The following is a 25,730-nucleotide window of genomic DNA, read 5'->3' on the forward strand; positions in this document are numbered from 1 at the left end:
AGAAGTTCTACTGTGGGTAAAATGCTATCAAACAGCACTGCATGCAAAAGAGTCACTGTTCATGAAAGGAAGAGTCAGTCAATGGGGCAAACTTCACTGCTGTCTTATTTTAAGATATGGCCACAACCACTCCAAACTTCAAGCAACCACCACCCTAACTGATCAGCAGCCACCAACATAGAAGCAAGACTCTTCATCAGCAAAAATATGAAGGCACAGAGGATAGTTAGCACTTTTTTGCACTAAAGTATTTTTAAATCAAGACAGGTACATTGTTTTCTGTAGATGCGATACTATTACACACTTAACAGGCTACAGTATAGCATAAGCAAAACTTTCATAGGCAGTGGGAAACCAAAAAATTCACGTGACTCACTTTTATTTCAGTAGTCACTTTATAGCGCTGGTCTGGAATGGAACCTACAATGTCTCCGAGGTGTGTCAGTATCAGGAAATGATAAATCACATGAAGGAAGAGGCTGAGAGTGGGGGCTCTCTCAGCGATGCCAGGGAGACCTCTAAGGAGGTGACACTGGAGCAGACTCCTAAGTGAAGTGTGAGAGAACAGCCCCCACTTTCAGAAGCCAGGAGGAGGAGGTCCTGCAGGAGAGCAGGAGGAGTTGGAGCAACCTGGGTGTAGGAGGAGAACCAGGTGGGGATTGTGGGGTAGAAGCCAGGTGAAGACAGTGTCACAAAGAGACCACATCAGCCAAGAGTCTGCAGGTGATGACAACTAAGAGCTGGCCACTAGGTTATCACTGGTACCTGACGAAGCGTGGTTTCAGTGAAGGGATGGGGCAAGAGCCACGCTGGGTTCAAGAAAGAATGAGAGGTGGGAAATGGAGCAGAATGGATGTCACTTCTTTTGGAAATATTTACAAGGGAGAACGGAGGACTTGGGAGAAAAGCTGACTAGGACAGAGGGTGGAGAGTGTTTTGTTGTTGCCACTTTTTCCCTTAAGATGGGAGATACTACAGCATGTTTCTCATGGGGATTTTCCATCGAGGGAGCAAACTGACAATGCTGATGGGAAGAGAGATACATGCAGGAGTGAGAGCCCTGGGTGCAACAGGGAACGGGCTGCGCTGCACATGTGGTTCCAGGGCTGCGTGGTTTTGGTGCAGATCGGCTAGCAGATTTAGCACGGGAAGATGATGAAACTAGTTACTAATTGCTTCCTTTTTCTCAGTGAAATATGTCAGGCCATCAGCTGAGAGTGGGGTGGGGCCAGAAACATAGTGGGCTCGGCAGTGCCAAGAGTCTGTCTTGAGGTTTGTGGTCATAAATCAAAAGCAAGACGATGCAGATGGCTGGTTTTCTCCAGCCATATTCATCAGCCCAAGGCAGGAGCATGGTGGACAGAGGGTGGGGTTTCCCAGGAAAGTGTGATGAAGGAGTAATTGGTCAAGAAAGCTGAGGGTGTATGCAAGCATCTACGCTGAGGAGGTAGAGGGGCCAAGCGAGGGATGGTGGACAATGAAGAAGCAGAAGGGTCACCAGGTCGAAATCCCTTGTCGGGTGAAGGCCAGGTGGAACTGGGTACTAACAGGAATAAGGTAAAAGAGAAAAAAGTTGTTTCAGTTGCGTGTGTTTATATTGGGTCATCTCGTAAGCTGTACTTTGCCTATGGATCAGGGTTTAAAAAATTCCCAGGACTCCAGGGCAGGGTTTCTCTACCATGGCACTGCTCACATTTTAGATCATATATTCTCTGTTGTGGGGCCTCTCCTGTGCATTGTAGGGGGTCTAGCAGCATCCCTGGCCTCTGCTCACTAGATGCCAGTAGCACCCATTCTTGCCTGCAAGTTGTGACAGACAAAAATCTCTCTGTATTGCCAAATATCCTCTGGGTGGCAAAACTGTTGAGAACCAGCAGCCTAGAGATAATCATGGGGGGACGGCTGAAGTAGAGAGAAGAGACGATAACTAAAAGAGAGCTGGTCATATCCTATGATCCAGCAATCCCACTCCTGAGGATGTATCTGGAAGAAACTAATTCAAAAAGATAATAAGCACCCCAATGTTCACAGCGGCACTATTTGCAACAGCCAAGACATGGAAGCAACCCAAATGTCCATTGACAAATGACTGGCTAAAGAAGTTGTTTTATATATTTATACACACACACACACACACACACACACACACACACAGTGGAATACTACTCAGCAATAAAAAAAATAATAAAATAATGCCATTTGCAGCAACATAGATAAATCAGGAGACTGTCATACTAAGTGAAGCCAGAAAGAGAAAGACAAATAACACATGATACTACTTATATGTGGAATCTAAAAAAAGGACACACATGAACTTATTTACCAAAGAGAAACAGACTCATGGACATAGAAAACAAACATGGTTACGGCAGTGGCAGTGGGGCGGCGGGGGGAGGCAGTGGGCAGGAATAAATTAGGAGTTCAAGATTTGCAAATACTAACTACTGTATATAAAACAGATAAACGGCAAGGCCCTACTGTGCAGCCCAGGGAACTATAATCGATACCTTGTAATATAATGAAAAATATGAAATGAAATATATATATGTCTAACTAAATCACTATGCTGTACACCAGAAATTAACACACTGTAAACCGACTATATGTCAATTAAAAAAAAAAAGTTGGTCAAAGGATAGAGTTGGTCAAAGGACTGAGTTGGGTGGACAATCTACATAGATGTTCAAGTCACCAAAAACGTTGGTGGGAGGAGACTGTGGGACAGATGTATGGAATCTCCAAAGAATGACGTGGTGTGACCCCGGACTGTAGATGAGTGTTCTCTACCCTGACAACGTATTAGAATTCCCTGGAGAACTTACCCACCAATGCCCAGGCCCCACTGAGATCAATTAAGTAGAATCCCCAGGTGATTCCCATGTGCAGCCAGGGTAGAGGACCCAGCAGAAGAGGCCCACCCTCCAAGGCCCAGCTTAAGTACGACTTCCTTCGGGAAAATTTCCCTCCCGTTTCACTTTTGTTCATCCACTCCACTAGGCACAACCAATCTTGCTTTGCTTGTAACTTACATGTGTAATCATTAGAAAAGAATAAAGGCACTAAAATTAAGTGGCTGAAAAGAGAACATGTTTTTATCTACTAAGGAATTTTAAATTTAGGGGATCCGCTAGTGCGGAGCCTCTCAGGGAACCTTCTCCTTGAGCTTCAGGTCAGCCACGCCTCTTGAGGGTCCCCGAGCACAGCCAAGCACTTATGTGTCACTGGTAAGCACTGTTAGAAATATGTCCCCTCTGGCAACACTGTAATAAACACTTGTTGAAATTAATGACTTGTATTTAATTTCATCCTGCCCCGCAAAATGCACCAATGATTAGATTACAACAATTTTAGTAACATTTAGCATCTGGTCACCATGTTCTTCACAATACCCTTCACATGTAGCCAACTTTTTATTAAAAAGAATCAATGACATCAAATCTTGAATATGTATATACGTAAAAACAAACAAACACCAGGAACCAGAGACTAACAGTCTTCCCTGCTTTCCCATGAGAATCCCTTAGAGAATATTTAAAGTACCCTGAACTCTCACTTTCACTGTTGATTAAACACAAACATCCATCTATGAAACACCTACAAAAGATACAGACAAGTTAAGTAATGTAACTCAAATATTTCTTTTTCCCAGCTTGGTGAACCTGATAAAATTAAATTAACTTGCCTTGATGGGCATTTTAACTTTCATCCATGGAAGGGCAGAGCATGGCTGGGCAAGAATACGAGATCTGTACAACAGAAGAAGCTGTTCCTGTACACCAGTGGTTCTCAAAGCGTGGTCCACGACCAGCAAGATCAACAAGATCAGCATCACCTGGGAACTTGTGCAAATTAAAAAATGCAAATTACCAGACCCCCACCCAAGACTTGCAGAATCCAAAACCGTAGATTTTAACAAGCCCTCCGGGTGATTCTGAGGCATTCTCACCTGGAAACCACTGAATCTAAGCCATGGTTTTCATATTATGCAGCGAAGCCCTGGCTTCCAGTGGGCTAAGATTCTGAGTCTCCCACCAGCATTCACAGGGTCATGTGGTATGTGAATGGAGATTCACAGTTTTAAAAATGTGAATGGAGATTCCACTGCTTGGAAACTGTAACGTTTGATTTTTTTTTTTTTTTTTTTTTTTTTTTTTTGGGTACCAAATGCCAAGAATTCAAATTCTATTAAGTTTCAACATCACATCACTGAGATGTGGTACCGGCAGAGCAATCAGCTGAACTAAAGAGAATGTGGAGAGAGTTCACCTAGGTTCAAACGCCAGCACCACCAATTAACAGCATCTCCCTGGGCCTCAGGAAAACCAAGTTTGACGAGATGCTGCTCCTTTCCAGGAAGACTCTTCAGTTGGCCAGAAAATCTCCCCTGCAAGGACCGCCACTGGTCTTCCCTCAGAGCTGGATCAGAGAAAGTCAAGGAAAAGGAGACCGTTTGCTAAGAGCTTTCACGACCTCTTCCTGTCACCACTCTCCTGGGAGACAGAGGCAAACAGCTTTTCCTGAAGCCATCACTTACGTTGAAGGAATTTACTTAAAGTTGGGAAATCTCAAGATTTTATAAGATAATTAACTGAAAGTTTCCAAAGACACAAGAGATTGCTACAGAAGGCATCAGAGAAAACATGATATTGCCCAGCTTTTGTTTCTAAAATGGTTCCAGATGAATTTCTTATTCATTAACCAAATAATATTATAAAGCATTTTCATATAGAAAAGCCTGCATGTTTGAGCAAGTAAACCATTCAAAGTGCACAGAGAGCAAGTTAATCACCCTTTTGCCCCACTGTCAGTTTTAAACAATATTAAATTTGCTTTGTCCTTCTACATCTTTCCCCAAGGTCATACACATAGGGTTTCTTCTTTTTTAAATCAGAAATAGGATCATATTACATACAATATTCTGCAACTCGCTTTCATTTACATTCAATATCTCACAGACATCCTTCACAAAACAATCCATAGTATCTGCACACTATTTTATTCATCCTACTGATGGACAATCACGTTGCTTCCAGTTTACTTTCTGTAATAATCCTTCAATAAACATCCTCACACACAGATCTCGACACGCTGATGTTTTTAATTCTCTAAGAAAGGGTTCCAAATATAAGACTGCTGGTTCATATGGCATGTATGTTCCAAAGGTTCACAGAAACAGTCTGCTTACCCTAAAGGCTGCACCAATTCATACTCCCACCAAGTGTCTGAGGGTTGCCCCCAACCTATCTAACAGAAGATAATACCAATCTTCAAAACATGGATTAAGTGGATGAACAGAAAACAAATCTCTTAGTTTTTTTAATTTGCATTTCCCCAACCAATATGTTGGTTGAGAATCTTTTCACATGTTTATGAGCATTTGGGTCTCTTCTCTTGAGACTTGCCTGTTCATATCCTTTGCGTATCTTTGATCCTGTGGTCCTTCAAGTACTATTTAATCTCACAGTAATCCCTTCCCCTGGAATCTACCAGATATGTTCAGCATAAAATAATATCACCCTCTAGGAACTCAGTGTGTGGGGTGGGGCCAGGGGAGGTCTTCAATGCATGAAGTACATGGTAAGCTCTCAAAAACAATCGCTGAATAAGTGAATAGCAGGCTTGGAGAATTTTGTTAAGAGTGCGGCTAGAAGAGTAAAAGGAAATACAGATATTCGTTACTTGTTCTGCATATTCAGACCAGCATCACTTTGGCTGAAATTAAATTGTTGGTTAAGGGAAAAACAAAACCACAGTCCTGGCGCTACTCTGACAATCTACTGTGAAATGGGTGGCAAAAGACCTCAGTCTTAATTCATAGCTCTGGGTGGTACATAAACAAAGGCTCTTAAAACCAAAGCATTTTTGGACTCAGCCTTATCCACCAGTTGTCATTCAAATGGCACCTGCCACTAAGCGACAGGTTGTTAGTTTGGTCAATGGACAAGGGAAGCCTACCTTAAACATTCTGTTCTTTTTTTTCTTTTCTTTCTTTTTTTTTTCTGACTCCATCTCCATCTGAGATTTGTTTGCCTTTCAAAATCTCCTGCTAATGGGGTGGGGGGGATGGGGGGTCCTGCAAGGGGAGTTTGACAGAGTTCAGATTCCTTAACTCTTTTAACTTTAGGCAAAACATCTGGTTATACCCAACATTTATCCCCATTATTTATAATAGTTCTGTTTTGCTATGTTTTAACTAGCCTCCTTATTAAATATAAAAGTAATAGGATTAAAAAGTTCTGGGGGAAAGTACTGTAATTAAAAAGGCACCAGTTGGGTATGTTAAGCTGTAATTCTGATCCTGCTTATTTAGTTTTCCTTCTTGTCTTTAATTTTTTTTTTTACCCAATAAAAGTAACTTTGAATTATTTAACTCTTTTTTAGTACTTCCTGCATTGGCTAAACACCACCTAAAATCTCCAAGAAAACATTATGACTCAAAAGTTCTGGAGCAGTTATGTCACAGATCACAAAGTTTTAGACACCGTCCCACGAGTCTGAGCACGCCACACACACACCTCAACACACACCACACAGCCTGGTAACTTGATAGGCAACTCTCCAAAACGAATAGGCATTTCCTAACCTCCTGAAGTTACAACATCTTCTTAATAGGAAAAAAAAAAATGCAGGAACTTTGATCTAGCCATGAAGTTATAAAAAAAAAGAAGCAAGAGGCAACAAAACACAATTTATAACACTTTGTTTAGAGAGGCACAAATAAATAAATAAATATTAAGGTAGCAAACTTGCGAATGAAGATTGAAGCATTTGCAATAAAGCTCCTCATTTCTAATTTTTTTTATTTCAGCTTTAAAAAAAAACTTCTCTTTTTAAATGTTTATTACATGTTTAGCACATCCAAGAAAAATGTGACAGACGTAGTTACAAAGTACAATCCTAAAATGAGTAAGTACATCTTTAGATGTATAAACTTTTTTTTTCTGAATATAATTGGTAAAAATTTAGATTATTCATCACCATCTTTAACTGCTCTTGGGAACAAATGATCTGCTAGGAGCCAGGGGTGGAGGATTGGGGGAAATCAGTGTAATTCTGAGATATAAAAGAAACTGGACTAGAAACAACACACACACACACACACACACACACACACACATCCTCTTTCTAAACCTGACTTAAAAATACTTAAGAAACAGTGTTTGAAAAACCATGAACAAGTAGATTCAACAGTAGGTAAATTCAAGCCACATATACACAAGCCTATGCTTATAAAGAATATCCCCAATAACTCATTCATTCATCAGGGTCAAGTTAAAAATGCTCACTTTCCCTTTGGAGGTAGAAGCACCGCATCAGTGCCAAAAACAGAAACTAATAAAACTCTGTAGTATCTCCTTGATTACCTGAGTGGGTACAAAGGCAGAGAGAAACCTGTGACTCCTCCAGTCTGAGGAGCCCTGTGTTTCTGTTGATTCAAGGCACGACTTCTAAGACTGGGAACTTTACAAAAGGGATGGAGGATTTCAGCAACGGATTTGATTCTCTCCTAAATTAGTTACGCTAATTTTAGACAAATGTATCTTGGGCTCTGGGTGTTCTCCACAATTCTAGGGCTTAGTGAAAAACAATTAGCATTCCTGCAGGTATCCCTCCTCCCTCAAGGCCATTTGTCTGCTCACATCCACCGCCCCTCCAGGATTTTCGCAGATAACCCAAATCAGCCAACAAGAAAGATAAAACCTAGGAAACTCAATGGCTGACCGTCTCACTGGAAGCATTTAATGAAGTGAACAGACACAAAAGCAGCCTAATTCCTGACATCACGGGGCACATCTCCGAGATGAAAGCCTCCCCTCTTCCCCTACATCCCCTCTGTGATCCCTTGTAGCCTCTCCAATGATGAAGCCCCAAAGTGCTGACATGACCTCAATCCCATGGCATCGTCTCAGTAAAATGCCAAGGAGAAAGGCTGACACGTTCCTGCCAGCGAACTGTAGGTCAACAGACACGCCCTTCGCCTGCCCCTTCACAAAGCAGAGATCACAGTCTATTTCGAAAGTAAATAGTCCCCACCGCTCCACTCCTGAGGACTCGCCAACTCCAAGCTCTGGAAAAAGGACTGCGGGCAACGTGACGAATGCCACAACTCAGCACCCCTAGGGACTATGAGAAGCCATAGTAAGCAATACTCAGAGCACCAGACTGCTTGTAAGTTATGTATATTTGGGGATCCAAGTTTCCAGAACATCATCCCTACTCTCCTGTCTTTAACTGCATCTTGGACAACGCCAACACAGCTCATCCCTCTCATCTTCTGGAAATAACCAGAGGTTAGTTTTCACCACTGGGATTCTGAATCAACTTCCTTTCCCCAAGTCACCCAGGCTCTTTACGGGCAGCAAAAATCCAAGTTTCCCCACGCGTCACCCGAAGCCCCAACTTCTGGAAACGCCCCCCTTACCTCGCCTCCACGAGCTGGCATCGCTGCGACAGCCGAGCACGCAGCCGCGGGCGCTGCTGCTGTCGCCGCCGCAGCCAGGGAGACGAGAGGAGGCTCGGGCTGGTCTTCGGCCCCGGGGCCACCGCGAGCCAGGCCGTCCGCCCTGAGGCGATAACCTGGGCGCCTCCTCTCCGTGGGGAGTGAGCCCCGGTGGGCTGCCAGGCGCCCACGCGGACCCAGGCGCCGGGAAAACGCTCCGCACCCGCGCCGGGCCGGAGGATGCGGCCGAGCGCACGGCTTCCGCGGAGCGCCCGGGCGGCCGCGGCGGCGGGAGAGGGGCGTGTTCCTCGTGCCTCCGAGCCCGACAGGGGAAGGAGGCGAGCCGAGCGCGCAGTCCCTGACGGCGGCTCTCGGCCCTCCACCCCGGCGGGCCGGCCTGGCGACGCGCTGCAGCCCGTGCGCCCTTGCGGGGACAGGCGCCGTGCGCGCCCTGCGGGGCCGCCTCCGTGCCGGCCTGGGCGCGCAAACTTTCCGGGGGAAAGCCGCACCAGCCTCTCCTGCGGGGGCGCCGCGTTCTCCCCGGGGCCCACCAACTGTTCGCCCCCTCCCCTCCGCAGGCAGGACCCACTGAAAATATGGCGCCCTCAAACGTCGCTCCTCTGTCCCCTCAAGGAATCCCGAAATTCCAGTCTCTAGAACCCCATGCTCCCGGTGGGCGCGAAATTTCAGCTCGTGGGGCCGAAGAAGGAGAGGGCGCCCCTCGTCCAGCGGCACTGAATCCCAACCCTGCTCTCGCTCTCAGCCCGGCGCTGCCCCGGTCCCTCAGCGGCCAGCAGTTTGCTGGTGGTGAGACTGCCAAGTAAAGGAGAGTCGTAGAATCGGCAGGTCGGAGAGTCCGGAACTGGGAAAGGCGCTCCGCACTGGCCGGCTGTCTTTGCTCGGAGCCTCGGCCGGAGACTTGTTTGCAAAGTGGCGCTGGAGTCGGGGCGACCAGTGCTGGAATGAAGCCGCTCCGCCCGCGCCAACTCTCCTGGCGCAGGGGCCCGGCTGGGGCCGAGGGGACACTCCATGCAGGCGGGGCCGCTTTTCAAAGCCCAGTTACCGGAAACCCAGCGGGAGCCCCGGAGGGGACCCGCTGCCCACGACTAAGAATCCGCTCTCAGGCGCCGGCTGCGAGGCTGTTCGCAAACGGCGGCGCCCGGGTCCAGTGCAGTAAAACATACATGTGCAATAGACAGGTGCAGTAATTTTATTTTATTTTTATTTTCCTGCAAAAAGCTCTCCTAGAACATCAAATCTGGGAGCTTTTCGGGGTTTTCTCTGCATTGGCATCACTCACGAAATGCAAAAGGAAGGGAAAAGCCACCCACATTTTCCTTCTGTAGAGGGAAGGGAAAAGACGAGAAATTCATGCAACGTGCATGCAGCTGGAGGAAGAGGAAAACCCGAGTGAGCCGTGCGCCTTACCGGGGGATGCATTTACTGTCTCATTGCAGACCGCCTGCCCCGAAGTGCAGCCGGCGTCCCCCCGCGCGCCCGGCGACCGCTCCGCTCCCGCAGCCGCCTCAGCCGCTGCCGCCGCCGCTGGCTCCAGGCGCGGAACAAGAGCCGAGGGCGAGCGCGAGCGCACGGCCCTGGAGCGCCGGGAGGGCAGGAAGCGCGTCATCACTCGGGGACGGCGCGGCCCCGCGCGGCTCCGGTCCGGCCGCGGCGCAGCGCGGCACCGGGGCTGGGCCGGCCCAGGCTCCCGCTGGCCCCTCGTGGGTCTCCAGCCCGACGTCCGGTGCTGGGAAGGCCCGCGAGGCAAGGCGACGCGCCAGCTGAGCTGTCGCACGTCTCCGATTCCGCTGTGTGAGGGCGGGGGAGGGGATGCGGCGTCTTGGGGAATGGGGCCCTTGGGGTCGCAGAGCGCTTCCCCCGACCACTAGCCAGCCGCAGGAGGAACCGAGGTTCGGTTCGGACGGGAGGACCCTGGTGGGCTGTCGGCAGGAACCCGAAGCGAGATTATCCCTCTCTGCACGTGTTGTATACGCCGACATCGAAACTCGGCTGGTCTGAGGTCACTTAGGGATTTAGAGAACGGCTTCAGGGATGAGGGGACGTACTCTGTTAAATTCTTAAGAAAAAAAAAAAAATTCTCCTGCCTACTGTGGCCTTAAATAAAGTCAATTATATGTCTCTCAAATCTACACACTCATTAGGAAATGTAGATTGCCATGAAACAATTTGAAGTTTATTAAGGAAGCCAAGAGACACATCACAAAACATTGCGTACCATGTGATCCCAGTTTTTAAATACTGTTACGTGGAAAGAGAAAAGACTGGACACATAAACACTAAGATGCTAAATAGGTCTCAGTGACTGATGGAATTGTGGATGATTTTTTTCTGCTTAGTTCTAGTTTCTGATTTCTCTGTAAGGGACACGTTACTTTTGTAACTCAAAAAAAAAAAAAACCAATTGTAAATCAGAAAAAATCAGGCATTTTTTTCATCCCAAAATAAAATGACCAAAATTAACCCCTTTTCCCAAGAAATACATAGCAAACCTCTTTAGTTACTCAAAAATGAAACTACTGCAACTTTTCAGTGTTTCTCAGAACTTGAAACTTTTGTCCCTATGAACTGGAGGTTATATAAATTGAAACTATCTTGAAGAAGCCCATTGGGACATTGGGATAAGACTGGACACTCTGTAAGAACAATAGCATGTTCTTGTCTGGGTTGATGAACTTGATTTTATTATGACCGCAGAGGTCTTTATAACATTGGCGTACAGAATTGTAACTTATTGTAGAGAATTAACTTTATAAATCAAAAAGCACAGTCAGAGAACCAATTAACTGGCAACTTGAGAAAGTCCTAAAAGTTGCAAGGCACAGACTGTTTCTGATTGCACAGGAAGAATGTTTCTGTTCACCACACCTTTTTAGACATTCACTAGTCTAACAATAACCTCAGGGGATGGTTAAAAAGTAAATGTTTATTGATTTCTGTAAGAGATTGGTAATAAGCTCATTAAATTAATGCCACCTAAATTGTCCCTTGGTTTACTGACAAAGAGCAACCATATTTTTATAGCTTAAATGACAGGTTTATGTCAGAAGCTATTCGAGACGAAGAGAAAAATTGATTGCAAATAAAGTCTTTCCTTTCCACTTAGTCCTCAGTTCACAAGGCCCAATGGCTTCCTGTCAAGCATCTCAAAATCAGGGGTGTTTTCCCCAACCTGGATTTCAAGATTTTCCATCACTTAATTCCCCCTTCTCAAAGGATCCCATGCTCTTCCACTACCTGCCAATGAGATGGCATTTAGTATTAGAAGGTACACTCCACAAGAGCAAGGATTTTATCTGAACCTCTGTGCCTAAAAGAGGGCCTGGCACATAGAAGTTGCACAATGAATACTTATTCATTAAAATGCATATTTATTCACTGTCTACTTGGCTAGTTCCTGAGATACCTGAAAAGTCATCTCTCCTGTGACACTGTCAATGTAATCCTGGGACACTAACATGTTGTAGAGTTTATAGCCTTGGTTTAGTTCTGGAATTTTACACTTTTCTAAATAGCAGTTAAGTCTGAGACATTCAGAGCAGTGAGGTGCAGGTGTCCGAAGACTTGTGCCTTATTTATGCAATTAATACTATTTGTGGCTTTCTGAGATCAATCATACACTTTTCCCTTATAAGAACGTCAATCCTAGAATTCTTTGCTTTTAGTCCTAGCTTCTAAATAACTGACTTTGGACAATTCACCTATTTTTATCGTGTCTCAGTTTCTCTAACCTCTCTTAGGACCTCAAGGCCATTTACTATTTCTTTAGAAAGACCAACTCTAACCATTCTATTGCCTAGTGGTATATTTTTTCAACAACCTCCTCAGTAGAGGTAAAATTGATTTTACCAGTAACCTACAGTAATTGCCCTGAAACAGGCTTCTCTAGACCTTAAAAGATAGTTATTTCTAAATTTAGAGTCAGCTATTAGTAGTGTCTCTCTTTACTAGTCACAGTGATCATAATTCATTGTAGACCAGCAAAACATCTGACCCAATTAAGTTCACATTCTTAGGTTTTTATCTCCATCCAGCAGAAGAAAACATGGTGGCAGTGTATCTTAGGGTATCTGGGGCCTGCAATAAAACTCATTCCATTAAGTAATTTACCAAGCCTTCATACTGTCCCAGTTCCTGCCAAGCAGATCACTAAGGACTGGAAAGATAAACATTGTGTGTGAATAAAAACTGCAGTATTGGGGAAAATAAAAAGAGAACATCTTAGTCACCTATAAATGTATCTGGAATGCAAACCCATTCTTACCACAAGCTAGAGCTATAAAGACCAAGCCAGACTTGCTTGGTGCTAAGGAGCCAAATGCTAAGAAATTGCTCTACTCCACCCATTGCACTGTTAGCCCTAATCTGCTGACTTTCTGTCTACACATGTACATACCTGAGCCAACCCAACTGTGCCCATATTGAAGAGCAAAAAGAAATTCCACCAAGTATTTTGTTCTACTTTTGTTTATAAGATCATATTTTGTGCTGTATGTTCTGGGGCTTCCTTGGTAAAATACACAACAGTTCATGATATTTTTCCGCCTTTCCAAATTGTTTTATCCACTCCTGGGAGCAAGGCGGAAGTGGGAACCACATTTTCTGGAAACTGCCTGTTACTCAGAACCAGAGATGAAAACAAGATACTTGGGCTTCTATTCTCATTTGACATTTCTAGATTTATAGAAATCTCTCCATCTCCTTTCTAATTATAAGTTCTAGGAGAAAATATTACCTAATAATTATAGGGAGAATATTATCTGAGTTTCAGCACAGCGTACAATTAATAAGTTACTTTCATTTTATTTGAAAGGCAGATATTTGACATTTTGCAAGAATTAATATAGTTTAGTTTTGTAGCTGTCTCTAAGCATGGGATCTCACCTTATTCCTGACTATTCAGGATGGAGTGGTAGATTCAGATTTAAATCTCTTTTTTTAAAAAGGAAATTGCTCACAAAGATTCAGGAAACAATTGTTATTATTGTACCCAACACAGGACGTGCTTGAGATTAATTTTTCTTTTCATATGGTATATAAAACACACTACTGGAGGTTCTTTAAACATCCCCAAAGAACACGCTGTCTAGAAGAATTCCAATAATTATTACACTAAATTGAATTTATTGTTAATCCAAATCATGGTTAATATCAACAGTATGTGAGGCAGGGTGATTCTCTTTTGCTCATTGAATTGAGAAGACTTGTTTGAGGTTACTATACTGTGGTTAAAAATATTTTTAAATATTTTTATTGTGGATCATCAAAACTCTTTTACTATTAAATATCTAACTTTTAAGTCTCTCAGGTCATTTAGGATTTTTTTTTAATGTTATATATATAAACATTTTCATGGGATGTTCTCTAATAGCAAAGTATTGTAGAAAGACTTTTAAACTAAATTAAAAAAATCTGTGATCGTACTTAATTTCCCCTCTATTACTAAATTACATTGAATAAGAATGGCTTCTTCAGCTCTGGAGATGTATTTACTTGTAGATGCCACAAAATTATTTTAAAACATTTTGTTTAGGCATCAGACCAACTTTAATTTTAAAATAATACATTTTTTGTCCTCTAGGAAATATCATTCTAAATCAATCTCAAATGGAATATATTTGTTCTAAACAAATAGGATGATGAGATCATGCCTAAGTCAGTAATTGCTTTTTACTAAATAATTGAAAGTGATGAACTGAAACATAGTCAATGTGGGTAGAAATTACTTAGATATTTTTAATGTAACTTCAGAGGGGTAAGTGATGGCTTTGGGTCTCCATCAAAGACAAAATAAATATATCCAGCACAATTGTTACTTGCCTATTTCTTTAAGTCAATTTAATAAATATTTATTGGGTTAATGCCAGGACCCATTATGAGGAAAACACTCTCCCTCCCAGCTGTGCAGAATCCAACTGAATAAAATATAACCCTTGCCTTTCAAGGAGTGTTAGATTAGAGAGGACACACTAGATATTCAAACTGATTCTGCTGATAAGAGGCCTTTAAATTCTCCTTTAATCAATCACTTCCCTCAGAGTTACAAGCTTTTAAGATTTAGAATGCACTGCCCCCCAAAAAGGGAATTTTTTCCTGACAACACCAGTCCTAGGCACAGAGGATCAGCTGTGGTCCTTGTAGCCCTATGTTCTGTTGCCCAGAGCAACTCAATGAGGATGCCTTAGGATATCAACTTAACATCATTTAGTATTCACTGAACCTTTAAGATCAACTACCATGCAGGAGTTCTGATGAACTGGCTCATACATTATTTGTCTCACCATTTTGAATAAATTTTACTTCCGGCCAGATCCATCTCCGGGACCTTTATCAGGTTAAGAAGCTTTGATTGTTCTCACTTTGCCTCAAAAGGTGATTCCATTGAGATTTATCAGTCTCTTAGCATTATCATATTGTTCTATCTTTATTTTGATAAACTCAGAATTTTCAGCATTAGAACCCCCTTTGCAAAGGCTATAAAGTTGGCATGATACAGAACCACGTAAAGGGTAAGTTGGAAGGAAGCTGGAAAGAGAAGGAAAAAAGAGGAAAATATCCATTCAGATGGTTTGTAATGCATCAGCTCTTAATATTATTCTTTAAATATTTCCCCAATGCAATCTGACTAAGATTAAAACAAAACCCACACTACTATATATAAAATAGATAAGCAACAAGGACCTACTATATAGCACAGGGAACTATATTCAGTATCTTGTAATATAGCTTGTAATGGAAAAGAATCTGAAAAAGCATATATGTGTGTGTGTGTGTCTGTGTGTGTGTGTGTGTAACTGCATCATTTTGCTGTTCACCTGGAACATTGTCAATCAACTCTACTTCAATAAAAAATTAAAATTAAAAACAAAACAAAGCAGAAACCTCTAGCACTAACTCATTTAGCTTAATTTTTTCTACCTAAAGGTAAACTAGGAATAAGGGGATAACTTTTCATCTTTCCTAATATCAGAAAGATTAAGTGTAAAAACATCATTTTGGTCTCCTACGAAATTAAAGGATTTTAATCTTTTGTAATGTATTAATATGTGGCTCAGAACTACAAGGCTACTGTGGAAATATAGGGCTCTTTACAATAATCAGTGGGATGAAATGGTATTATATTATTTATCTCTATAAATTTCACCCCATGCCATTCTAACTTTTATTTAATACTTTTATTTTATTTATTGCTTTAGTACTTAGGTACAGAATACCCAACCTATAAGTTTTCTGCATTCACTGGGCTTCACTCACTCTGATGCGTCTCTTTCTTCATTATCCAATCACTTAGGACAGCGAAATAGATTTCTTAATTAATCAGAAAGACAGTCAAAATTAAATAATGGTAATTCTGACGTTCCTTCTTTTATGTTGCTACGGGCGTTGGGTCTTAGGAGACAAGAAGTCTTGGAGAGAACTGCTCACTATCCTATTTCTTGTAAACTGGAAGTTGTTTCTATCAGCTTAATTAGGTTGTAGTTTACATTTGGGGCAAGGACACTTTACAGATGGTACTGCATGTCTCACGCTGCATCACATACGGGGAGAAACATAATGTCAAGTTGTCCACATTCCAGTGAGGCTGCGATTGACCAGTGGGTTCAGGAGGTACCATCCTGATTCTGACATTGTAAAGTTCCCACAAGCCTTTTATCAAGGGGTTTCACTATTAATGATTGTTGCCTGAATCGATGACTCATTCAGGGCTGTGGAAGCGGGGTGTTCTGATTCTAGCAGGGTTGTGTGATGACAAGCACCTTCTTTACCTGAAAAGGTTCACAACTTCTTAGAATTCATTGTGAACTGGAAAATTTACAGTAAAGTTCGTATCATATCAATGAACATAAGAACTAGCACTAAAAAGATTCCAAATCCCTCTAAATTCCATTCAAATGAAAACTGAAAAACTGTAGCTTCGAAATGTTTATTTTTAAAGTTTAAAAAGTGTAGGTCCAAATTGACACAACATTGTAAACTGACTATAATTCAATAAAAAATACATATATACAAAAAATAAGTCTAGGTCCATTTAGGGGCAGCTGATCTTGTTGCTTGGGCAGGGGAGTGTTCCACAGTTACAACATTATAAATATTATCTATTGAGAATGTCTCCCATATGCATCATAGAGCCCACCATATCTACAGAAAAAATATTCTCAACCCAATCTGAAATTAATTATAGAATGATTCCCTATATAGAATCTTAAGAAGATGGAAACAATCCTTTCTAGGGAGGAAATCTCCAGGGAGATAAATATCTCCAGAATTGCAGATAAGGCCAGGCAGAGAGCTCCTGTGTGGCTGTGAGACAGGGGAGGGAGAAGCTTTCCAAGCACTGGGCATTTCTCTTAAAGGAGGGCTGTCTCTCTTCCAAGCCTAGGCTCAACAGGCTTCTCACTCAGGCGCCTGGGACCTGCTGCAAGAGATCCAGATTTATTAAGTTTCTCCCTTTAAAAGCATCCCAGGTGATAATGATGCGGTGGGTCCAGAGACCACATTGAGGAGAAACCCACAAGAAGTGCTGAGGATTCTGAGTCTCACACCTGTGCCCACTGAGCATTGCCTACGAGACCTGATTCATCATAAACTACTTGTCTCTGAAGAGTTTCCTGAAGAATTACAGTCCATTATACTACACTGTGAAGATGCACACATTTCTCCATACTCTTTGTGCAAGTCAAAGAGAGCCCTCTTAGCAATGCGTGTGTGCACCACGCACCAGCAGCTGGTCCATGCCAAACGGGACTCTGCTTGCCGTGAATTGAGTGTATCCTACAACAATAGCTTTATCCTGCACCGTGGCCCCCTTTCTGCCATTCCTTTTGTGTTCTGGAGAACTTTTGACCCCTGATGGCTGATGAGATGGATCAGTGGTAGTGCAAGGCCCAACATGGAGGAGCAAAGGCAGAGTCAATGTGGGAGTGAGAATGTATGCTGCACAGGGGCTCGGGGGCCTCCTGGGAAATGGAGGGTGAAGAGTAATTACAGGTTAGTGAAGGGAGACCTGGTGGGAGAAGGGTTTTGAGGGGAATAGCAGCAGGGTGGATGGCCCAACGAGAAACTAGGAAGGGAAACCTGAGACTTCAAAGGAAGTTGGAAGAGAAGTGAGGAACGCACGAGGTTGAGTACATCTATCTCTGTGGGGTCACTGCAATGACCACCACATTCATCACGGAGCCCAGTTCATCCCCACTGCTCCACCAAACAGCTTACTTCTGTACTGGGCTTCAGGCTGGAAAATAAACCATTTAAGAAGGAAAAATCTCCCAAGTGTCAAAGATGGGTGTGTGAGTGTGCCCACGCTCGCTACCTTCATGCTCTCTGCAGAGACACAGTCGGGGCATGGAACAGCGGTTTCCCCTAGAATGAGCCAGGGTAACTGAATTTGTATCTAAGCTATGGAGAAGGACTGGAGAGAAAAACTGTGTAGGTTGGTATATTTTTGTTTGTTTCCAGAGTGTATTGAGGAACTTAGATTTTAGGGAAGTGAGATAAGACTAGAAGAACCACTAGAACAAGTCAACAGCAAAGAGCTGGGAGAGTGCTCCAAGTCCGGAGAGTCAAGGGGCAGAGGAGATGTTGGGACAAGAGATGCTGGGATCAGGAGGAAGCCAAGCTCCCATCTACTTGAGTGATCTGGAATGGGGCATGATATGGAATGGGTGGAATGCTTGGGTTCCCTCGACATATGTATGCTTCAGAAAACCAAGCACAATGAAACAGATAGAGAGATGTTTTAATTAATTAAAACTCTTCATTATTAGGAACTTCCTAGCAAGCAGTGCTGAGGTGTTCAATTAGATGTACTTGTAGTAAATAGCACTGTGCTAAGTACATGGAAATCTCCCAGTAACTTTTTTGAATGAATAAGCAAATAATGGATAAGGCTTAAGCCAAATGATGTGTTACGTCAAACAAAATGGACTCTGTAGCAGAAACATCTCTAGCGACATCCCACCACCGATGTCCCCACTGTGGTTTTAAGCATAGCATTTACAACTGACTCGTATTCACATCTCTTTCTTGTCCACCGGATCAAAAGCTTCCTGAGGCTTGGTTCCTGAGGGATCATGTTTTACTCATCTTCAAGCCCTCAGCGCTAACAATGGTACTTAGGACATAGTAGGTGCTGAGCGAACACCTGGTGAAGGAATGAACAGCTAGTAACTTATCAAAGGACTCAGATCTTTACTATTGACTTAGTTCAGTGTCATCTAAGGTGCCCTTTCTGTCCCTCCCTACAAGGTACCCTACATGTTTGTAGAAGTAACTTATACAGATGGGTGAAAAATGAGCTGGAAGGTTCTAGAAAAAAAAAAAAAAAAGGAGCCCTTTAGCAGGCCCTGCTGTCATTTGGCAGAGAGAAGCACTCCTACAGACTACAGCTGTGGTTTACCAAATAACCCGACAGAAGCTGGATGTCACCAGTGTGGTCTGGTATTGACTCTGATGGTTTCTTACCCTTATGTTCTTTGGTGTTTTGGGGGGACATACTCAGAAACCATTTCTCATTTCTGCAAAATGAGCATAGCTGGTGCTGGCCATTCCTTAAGAAAAGATGGTGACCTCCCACATTGCCACAAACAGAATGACAAGTGATGAAACATGAAATTACTTATAAGCTGAGGGCAATCATTATAGTCCCACGTCTCAACTGACAATTGTTTAGACTGAGACCAAAGATATTTGTTTGAATTTAATTCTTCTCCAGGTGAGAACCTATTTCAGGGGTTCTGTTTTCAACCTTACCTGGTTCTAGTCAAGATTACACAGATCATTCCTATCAAAAGCAACCACTTCCAAAGGGGGAGATTTCCTGAGGAGAATGAGGATTGAAACGGAATCAGGAACTTAGGTGTTTCCACGGTAGATAGGTAACCTTGGACATGTCTCTTCACTTTTAACATCAGACTATTATCATTTGGAAATTGAGTGAGTTGAGTCAAATAATCCATAATTCCACTGCTAGCTTTCTGTCATTTTCCAACACATCTATAAAACATAGAATCAATGCCATTCACTTGACAGTTATAATCTATTGCCTTGTGCTGTGGTTAATATACATGTCTTGTTCCCTCAGCGAGACTGTAAGCGCCTTAATGGCTGAGATGCATCTTCTATATTGTGGTGGTTGCTGTGGTGCGTCCACTCTGGCACTCCTTCCTCCAGCTGCTGGAAGTGTTGGTGGCTGATGGCTCTTGTTTGAGTCCCTCTCCACCCCTCCCAACACAGGGGAAGTGTATTTGTGTGGTGTAGGGAGGAGATAGCCAGTATCCAACAACCAGATGGTTGATGTGTGGGTACCAGTAATAGTGGCCAAGGTGGAGCGATTCTCAAGAGCTGCCCCAGCAGCAGAGCATCCCTTGGAATCCCTGAGGTCTTTCTGTGACTGTATCTCAGTCCAACCTCTTCCCCCATTTATCTTGCTTTCTTCATCCCCTCACAAGTATGGTTCCTGAAAGCATTTCTCAATTGATGACCTGCACACAAATCTGAGTCTCAGAGTCTGCTTTCTGGGAGTTGCACCTATGTTCCTGGCTACCTTCCCATCTCTTCCCAGGTACCCACCACATTCCGCTATGCAAGGTGAGCTAAAATGAACTGGAGTCCTGAGGGGCTGCAGCAGGGTGGGAGAGAAGCCCATGCTGGGAGAAGCCCTGTTCTTTGTCTCCACAAACACTGAAACTGACAGTGTTTCTCCTGGGGTCCAAATCTCCGCTAGCAAAGCCAAGAACAGACAAAATGTTCTCCATGAGTAAGGCACTGGGAGTGATCTGTTACTGTTTATCTCTTTTCTTGTGGATGTCTAGTTCCCGGCAACAGCGAGAGAGGGGTGACTGGGTCCTACATAACTTGACTAAAACCAACAGAATATTTAAAAGTTGGCCAATCTCGTGTTTCTAATGCCAGAGGAAAATACCCTAGTTTTCAGACTGATTCCTCTTCCAAATGAAAACCAGGAGGAAACTGATCACACAGGAAAGGTCTGGCATCCATCAGCAGAGATGGTGTCAAGGTGTTCAGCAAAGCTCGCCTGTTCCCTTCCATAATAAAGGGGAGAATTGCTTTAGGCAACCCCTCAGCTCCCCACATGTTCTAATACATTTACTTTGTTGTTGCTCTTTTGAGCACGTTATGTCATTTTAACTAGGTTAATTCAGAATCTACACACACAGCCACACACACACACACATTTTAACCTGTGAAGCCAACCAACTGCATTATATCATCTTGTGTTCACATAAACCTTTCAAAAGAATCCTTGCTTTTAATATGCAATACCATTTCCTTTCTGCTGCATGCTTTCCTTGGATAGTCAGGAGTATCTGTGCCCAATTTTTTTTCCCCCTCAGCTTTTTGGTTTGAATCTCAGACATTTGATATGATTTATAGAAGCACCATCCTTTGAAATGATAAGACAATGAACTGCAGATTTGGGGCATATTTAAATAATTCAAACATTGTCTGATGCTGTGTGGTTCCAAGAAGAAAGAAGAACAGTCGACACCAGAAAATTTCCTGCTGGAATTCTGCCAAGGAATAGCTGGCCATCCTGGGGAGGTCCATCATTATGGGACTTTGCTGTTTGTAAATTTAATAAACGGCTCACATCTGCTTATAATATTATGGAAGTCTATGCTAGCAGTAATCCTTCCAAAAAGCACATGGTTTATTTTACAAATCGATCGATGCTTTCTGTTGTGGGATTTCTCAGGGTGTACAGGAGAAACGAGACACCTGTATTTCCACGTAAGACTCTAGGCCACGGCATCTGTGTCCTGCTTGTGTTTGAATCACAGAGTGACATGGATGGAACCTTGGGAATCATCTAGTCCTTCCCCAGCACCCTACAACCAAGGCCTGGAAGAGGGGAGGGACTCGAGGGCAGTTCACCCAGAGTTAGTGACAGTCAGGGCTCAGAGGGTGTCACAGCCCACCCTCTCTTCCTCCCTCCCTCTACCGCCTTCCTTCTTTCTTTCCTTCTTTCTTGTTCTCTTTGCATGGACTCAGCTTACTTATACTCCTCAGTCTGTGGCACATTAGCATCCTTGGTCTGGGCGTGGTCCCCCTCACATTGGATCTCCTTGCATTACTTCCTCATTTCTGAACAGGCCACCTCTCTGATGTGTTTAATGTGCATCGTTTTTCTTTTTATGAATCTTGAAAAATATGCATCCCCCTCCCCACCAGGACACTGTGCTCTGAGATCCTCCCACGTTGTTGTGTGTGTGTGTGTTGTGTGTGAGAACGCGGTCACTGCAGAGTCCTCCAAGGTCACAGCTTTTCCTGCTCTGTCGCCCTGCCGCCCTGTCACTTTGTCCCACCTTGATTCTATGACAGCCAATCTTGGCTCACTTGCTCTCTCTCAAGCAAAAAGCACATTCGCCTCCCCTCTTATAAAACTTATAAGGCAGAAAAAGTCCAAGGAATATAAGCGATTTAGCAGTGGCTTCAGTAACCTTTCACCTCTAGAGAAATTACCGTACGACTTAATACAATACAGATGGAAAGGGTTCAAAAGTTGTTTTTATTCAATCAAAATGGGTAGAGGGCTTTTAAAATGTTTTTGCCAGCACTAACTTCAGTTCTCAAGAGAAAAATATCTTCACTGTTAAAAAAAAAAGAGTGAGAGAAAAGAAAAGAAAAAAAATTGGCAGGAAGATGGGGAGAATGGACCATTTTTCTGAAGGGCAATTCTGCAATATGTATCCAAAGCCTTTGATCTAGTAATTGCGCCTCTAGGAATTTATCATAAGGCAATAATAAGGAGTAAGTGCAAAGATTCATCAAAGAATGTTCACTGCAGCATTATTTATCATTGTGAAAAAACTGGAATCAATCTCAATGTGCCCCAATAAAGGATAAGTTATTCTACTAATTAGTATAACTAATGAATTCATTCAAAGCATATTTCTTGAGTTCCTGCTGTGTGCCAGACATGGTGCTAAAGGCATGTCGATCAAAATAGACAGGGTCCCATCTGGGAAAACAGTTGAGCCATTAGACCTAAGGCACTGGGAACACTCATGATAGAAGAAATGATAAAAGCAGGTTACAAGAAAAAACCCCATTATGATTACAGTGTACAGTGTTTTATTTTGAGACTTATAGAAAGTTATTTTTTTTAAAGCAAAGGTATTCCAATAAGTTAAATGAATAACAGAAGTGATTTTTTAAAAGTAATTACTCAAGGCAGCGTGCTGTCAGCAGGGCAGCCAGGCCTGCCCCCGGAGGCAGTGATGGTGCCCAGAGGCTGCCATCCTGGGGGCAGGTGAGCACTCCATCATTATGAGCCAAATAATCCTCGGTCCGCTGAGCTGGGAGCTGAGAGGTCTGAGATCCACGAGGACATCACGAGGTCAAAGACAAGCTTCCATCTGTTCCTGACTCCATTCCCCACCTAAAAAATGAAGGTCCTGGACCTGGGGTCCCTTATAATCCCCCACAGTCCTAAAGTTCTTCCTTTTCTCATGAGCGGATTCCACACACTGTCATTTTCCTATTTTTGCTCGTGTTGTGACATGTTTTTGTTTTTTTTTTAAACTCTCTGAATGACTGAATTGGGTCACTGCTCCATAAATCCAATTGTCAGCGTGTCACCTGTGGAAACGACTGGAAATACTTGATTGCCCATGCTGAGAGCGGGGAGGCTGGGCTGTACCCAGATGTCCTTAGGGTTTTCTTCTCCAAACTGCATGTGTTACTAATAAACAGTAAAACTGACTCTGCCAATCACACACCAAACAGCCAAGATTTTCATGGTAATATCCTACATCCTCTTTCCATTTAAAACGTTTACCTACAAAGTTAATTTTCTTCTAAAACAGGATTTTAAATTCTTTCCTTTTTATTTTAGAATTTGCAAGTCCAATGCTATTTCACAGTAAGAATGTAGTATTCCATCAAAACCCACGGAAACATTTGCCGTGCTCCTTTATATTGTAATTATTTTAAAACACTCTCTCTGATTGCCAGTGTATAATGATTAGACTTTGAACTGCTAAAAACCAGACACAGTTATATTTTAGGAGATGGACAGTATGTAGGATGGTTCACAGCAATTGAAATGTCTGGCAGAAATGTCTGATGGGCACTTGTCAGGGTGGCATTTCATTCTCTTCTTTGCTAACCAAACTGTGCGTCATATTTCTGGACTTCCTTCCAGTCATAACTGTAACCAATACAACATTTGATTACGTTATCTTATGTATATTAATTCAATATTTCTTCAAGTGTGGTTGGCAGACTTTTGACAGTGGAAACAGCTCACTGTGCTCATTAAAACATAGATCCTGGGCTTAATCCTAGACCTACTAAATCAGAATCTCTGGGGCTGAGGTCTTGGGATCTGAGTTTGGTACAAGCCTTCCCCCTCCAAGTGATTCTTTTGTGCACTAAAATTTGAGAACCCCTGAACTTTATTATTTTATAATTAAAATTAGCTACTCTAAAATATTTTATCTTCTTGGTTATAATTTCATTTTCCTTTTGTCCAATAGATCATAATTCCCGAGACTTATCCTTGAAATAGTCTCAATAATTAACCTTTCCTCCTGGAAAATTGGCTATTAATTTCCTCTCTGAGTGTGTTTGTGGCTGTAACTAGTTTTACCCTGGAGGATCCCATGACAGGATCTCATTTCTTACTGGGGTTGTAATATTGAATTGTTTTTAAAGACAGTAAGGTCCTTATGAAGAGGAAGCTGACTTTATTTTCTTGTAGAGTCTGGAATTAGAATGTTGTTTTTTATGTTAAAAAGAAAGAAAATGCCTCTGTTCTTCATTTACACTCAAGTGCTTCTCCAGTGATAACTCCACAGCCTTAAATCAAGTGGGCTGTGCCCCCAACTAATGCCAGCTTACATCCTATTTAAGGAAAGAAAGTAGGAGACAGAGAAGACAGCAACAAGACCTAAAATCAAAGAACAGACTTGCATTCTTTTAAAAAAAACAGTTAATGTAAAATATACCGATCTTCCCTCTCACCCCAATCTCCCAACTCCCTACTCTAGGAATCAGCTCACTGGCTGGCATCCAGCAGTTAATCTTCTGACCATATCTATGTCATTATTAGCCACATATTCAGGCGACTCTCTGTGTTAGTTATCTATTGTTAGATAACAAATTATCCCGGATTTGGTAGCTCAAACTATAAATATTTATTAACTCCCAGTTCCTGTAGGTCAGGAATCCAGGAGTAGCTTAACTGTGTGGTCTGGTTCAAGGCCTCTCATGAGGTGACAGCCAAGATGTCGGCCAGAGCTGCGGGGCTCACCCAGGGCTTGACTGTGCTTGAAGGAGCTGCTTCCAAAGTGGTTCATTCACCTGCCGGGCAAGTTAGTGCTGGCTGTTGGCAGGAGGCCTTGGGTCCTTCCCACGTGGGCGTCTCCATAGGACTGCATGAGGGTCCTCACAACATGGCAGCTGGCTTCCTCAGAGTTGGGGGGCCCAAGAGGGCAAGACTGAAGCCACACGCCTTTTATAACCTGACTTGTGAAGTCACACTCCACCATTTCCACACTTCTCTATTCAGTGTGGGAAGAGTATGAAGACTAGGAATAAAAGCATCAGAAGGGAAAGCCCCCTTCGTTGCGTGGGGTTCGTGCTGGGCCAGGCAACAAGTAGGAAGAGCCTGTTCAGAGAGGCATGAAGGGACCATCAGGGACTCAAGAGGGGCTTTGGAAGCTTTCCTCAGATTCATGCTTTCAAGTTTTTAGTCTTAGGTGGTTTAGTGTTTTTTCTAACCTTTTACCAACAGTCACACTAGAAAGCTGCTGGGAATATTAAATTTTTAAAAAAAAGAGGAAAGTCAGGAAAAGTTACCTCTTTCTTTTTTTGCCTCTGTGACAAAAGGCTGTCAGCAAAGAGGGAAAGGAAAAATATTTAGTTCTCCAGAGAAATATGTTTTACGTATAAAAATGCAATAGTGTATCTGGTATACCTGGGTTTGGATACTCTCCTAAGTTTGCCCGAATGTTTTGAGATTCAAGATTAACTGGTTGTGAGACCAATTTTCCTGGAGTCTTTTTTTAATTAGAGGCATAGAAGGTAGAGATTATCACGTTGGAAACATAATTTGAAATGGATCAGAATCTGTATTTGTAAGTTTTCCTCAACCCTGGGCATCTAGGCTTTCTATAATAAACTACTTTAGCTAAGAAAGAACATGGGAGGAAACGAAATGCTGGGCCAGAGCTCTCCAGACTGGAATTCTAATCTGATGTGGCCCTGGACACTATGTATGGCACCCTGGCCTCGCTCATCCCTTAGG

General features: G+C 42.9%; 1 protein-coding gene across 6 annotated transcripts in view; it reads right to left on the reverse strand.

Moving 5' to 3' along the window:
• Positions 1-10,157, reverse strand: part of TLN2 (talin 2) — a 396,032-nt gene extending 385,875 nt beyond the window's left edge. For 3 of the 6 annotated variants that reach the window (XM_032481036.1, XM_032481034.1, XM_032481035.1), the window contains exon 1: positions 9,869-10,154. The gene's annotated coding sequence lies outside the window, so the exon portion shown is untranslated. Of the gene's footprint in view, positions 1-8,422; positions 9,020-9,868 lie in introns of those variants that run through there. The other 3 variants (XM_032481037.1, XM_006184040.3, XM_032481038.1) reach the window with 2 other exon arrangements.
• Positions 10,158-25,730: the final 15,573 nt, after the last annotated feature.

Source organism: Camelus ferus, chromosome 6 (genome assembly GCF_009834535.1).
Source record: "Camelus ferus isolate YT-003-E chromosome 6, BCGSAC_Cfer_1.0, whole genome shotgun sequence".
Classification (NCBI taxonomy): Eukaryota; Metazoa; Chordata; class Mammalia; order Artiodactyla; family Camelidae; genus Camelus; species Camelus ferus.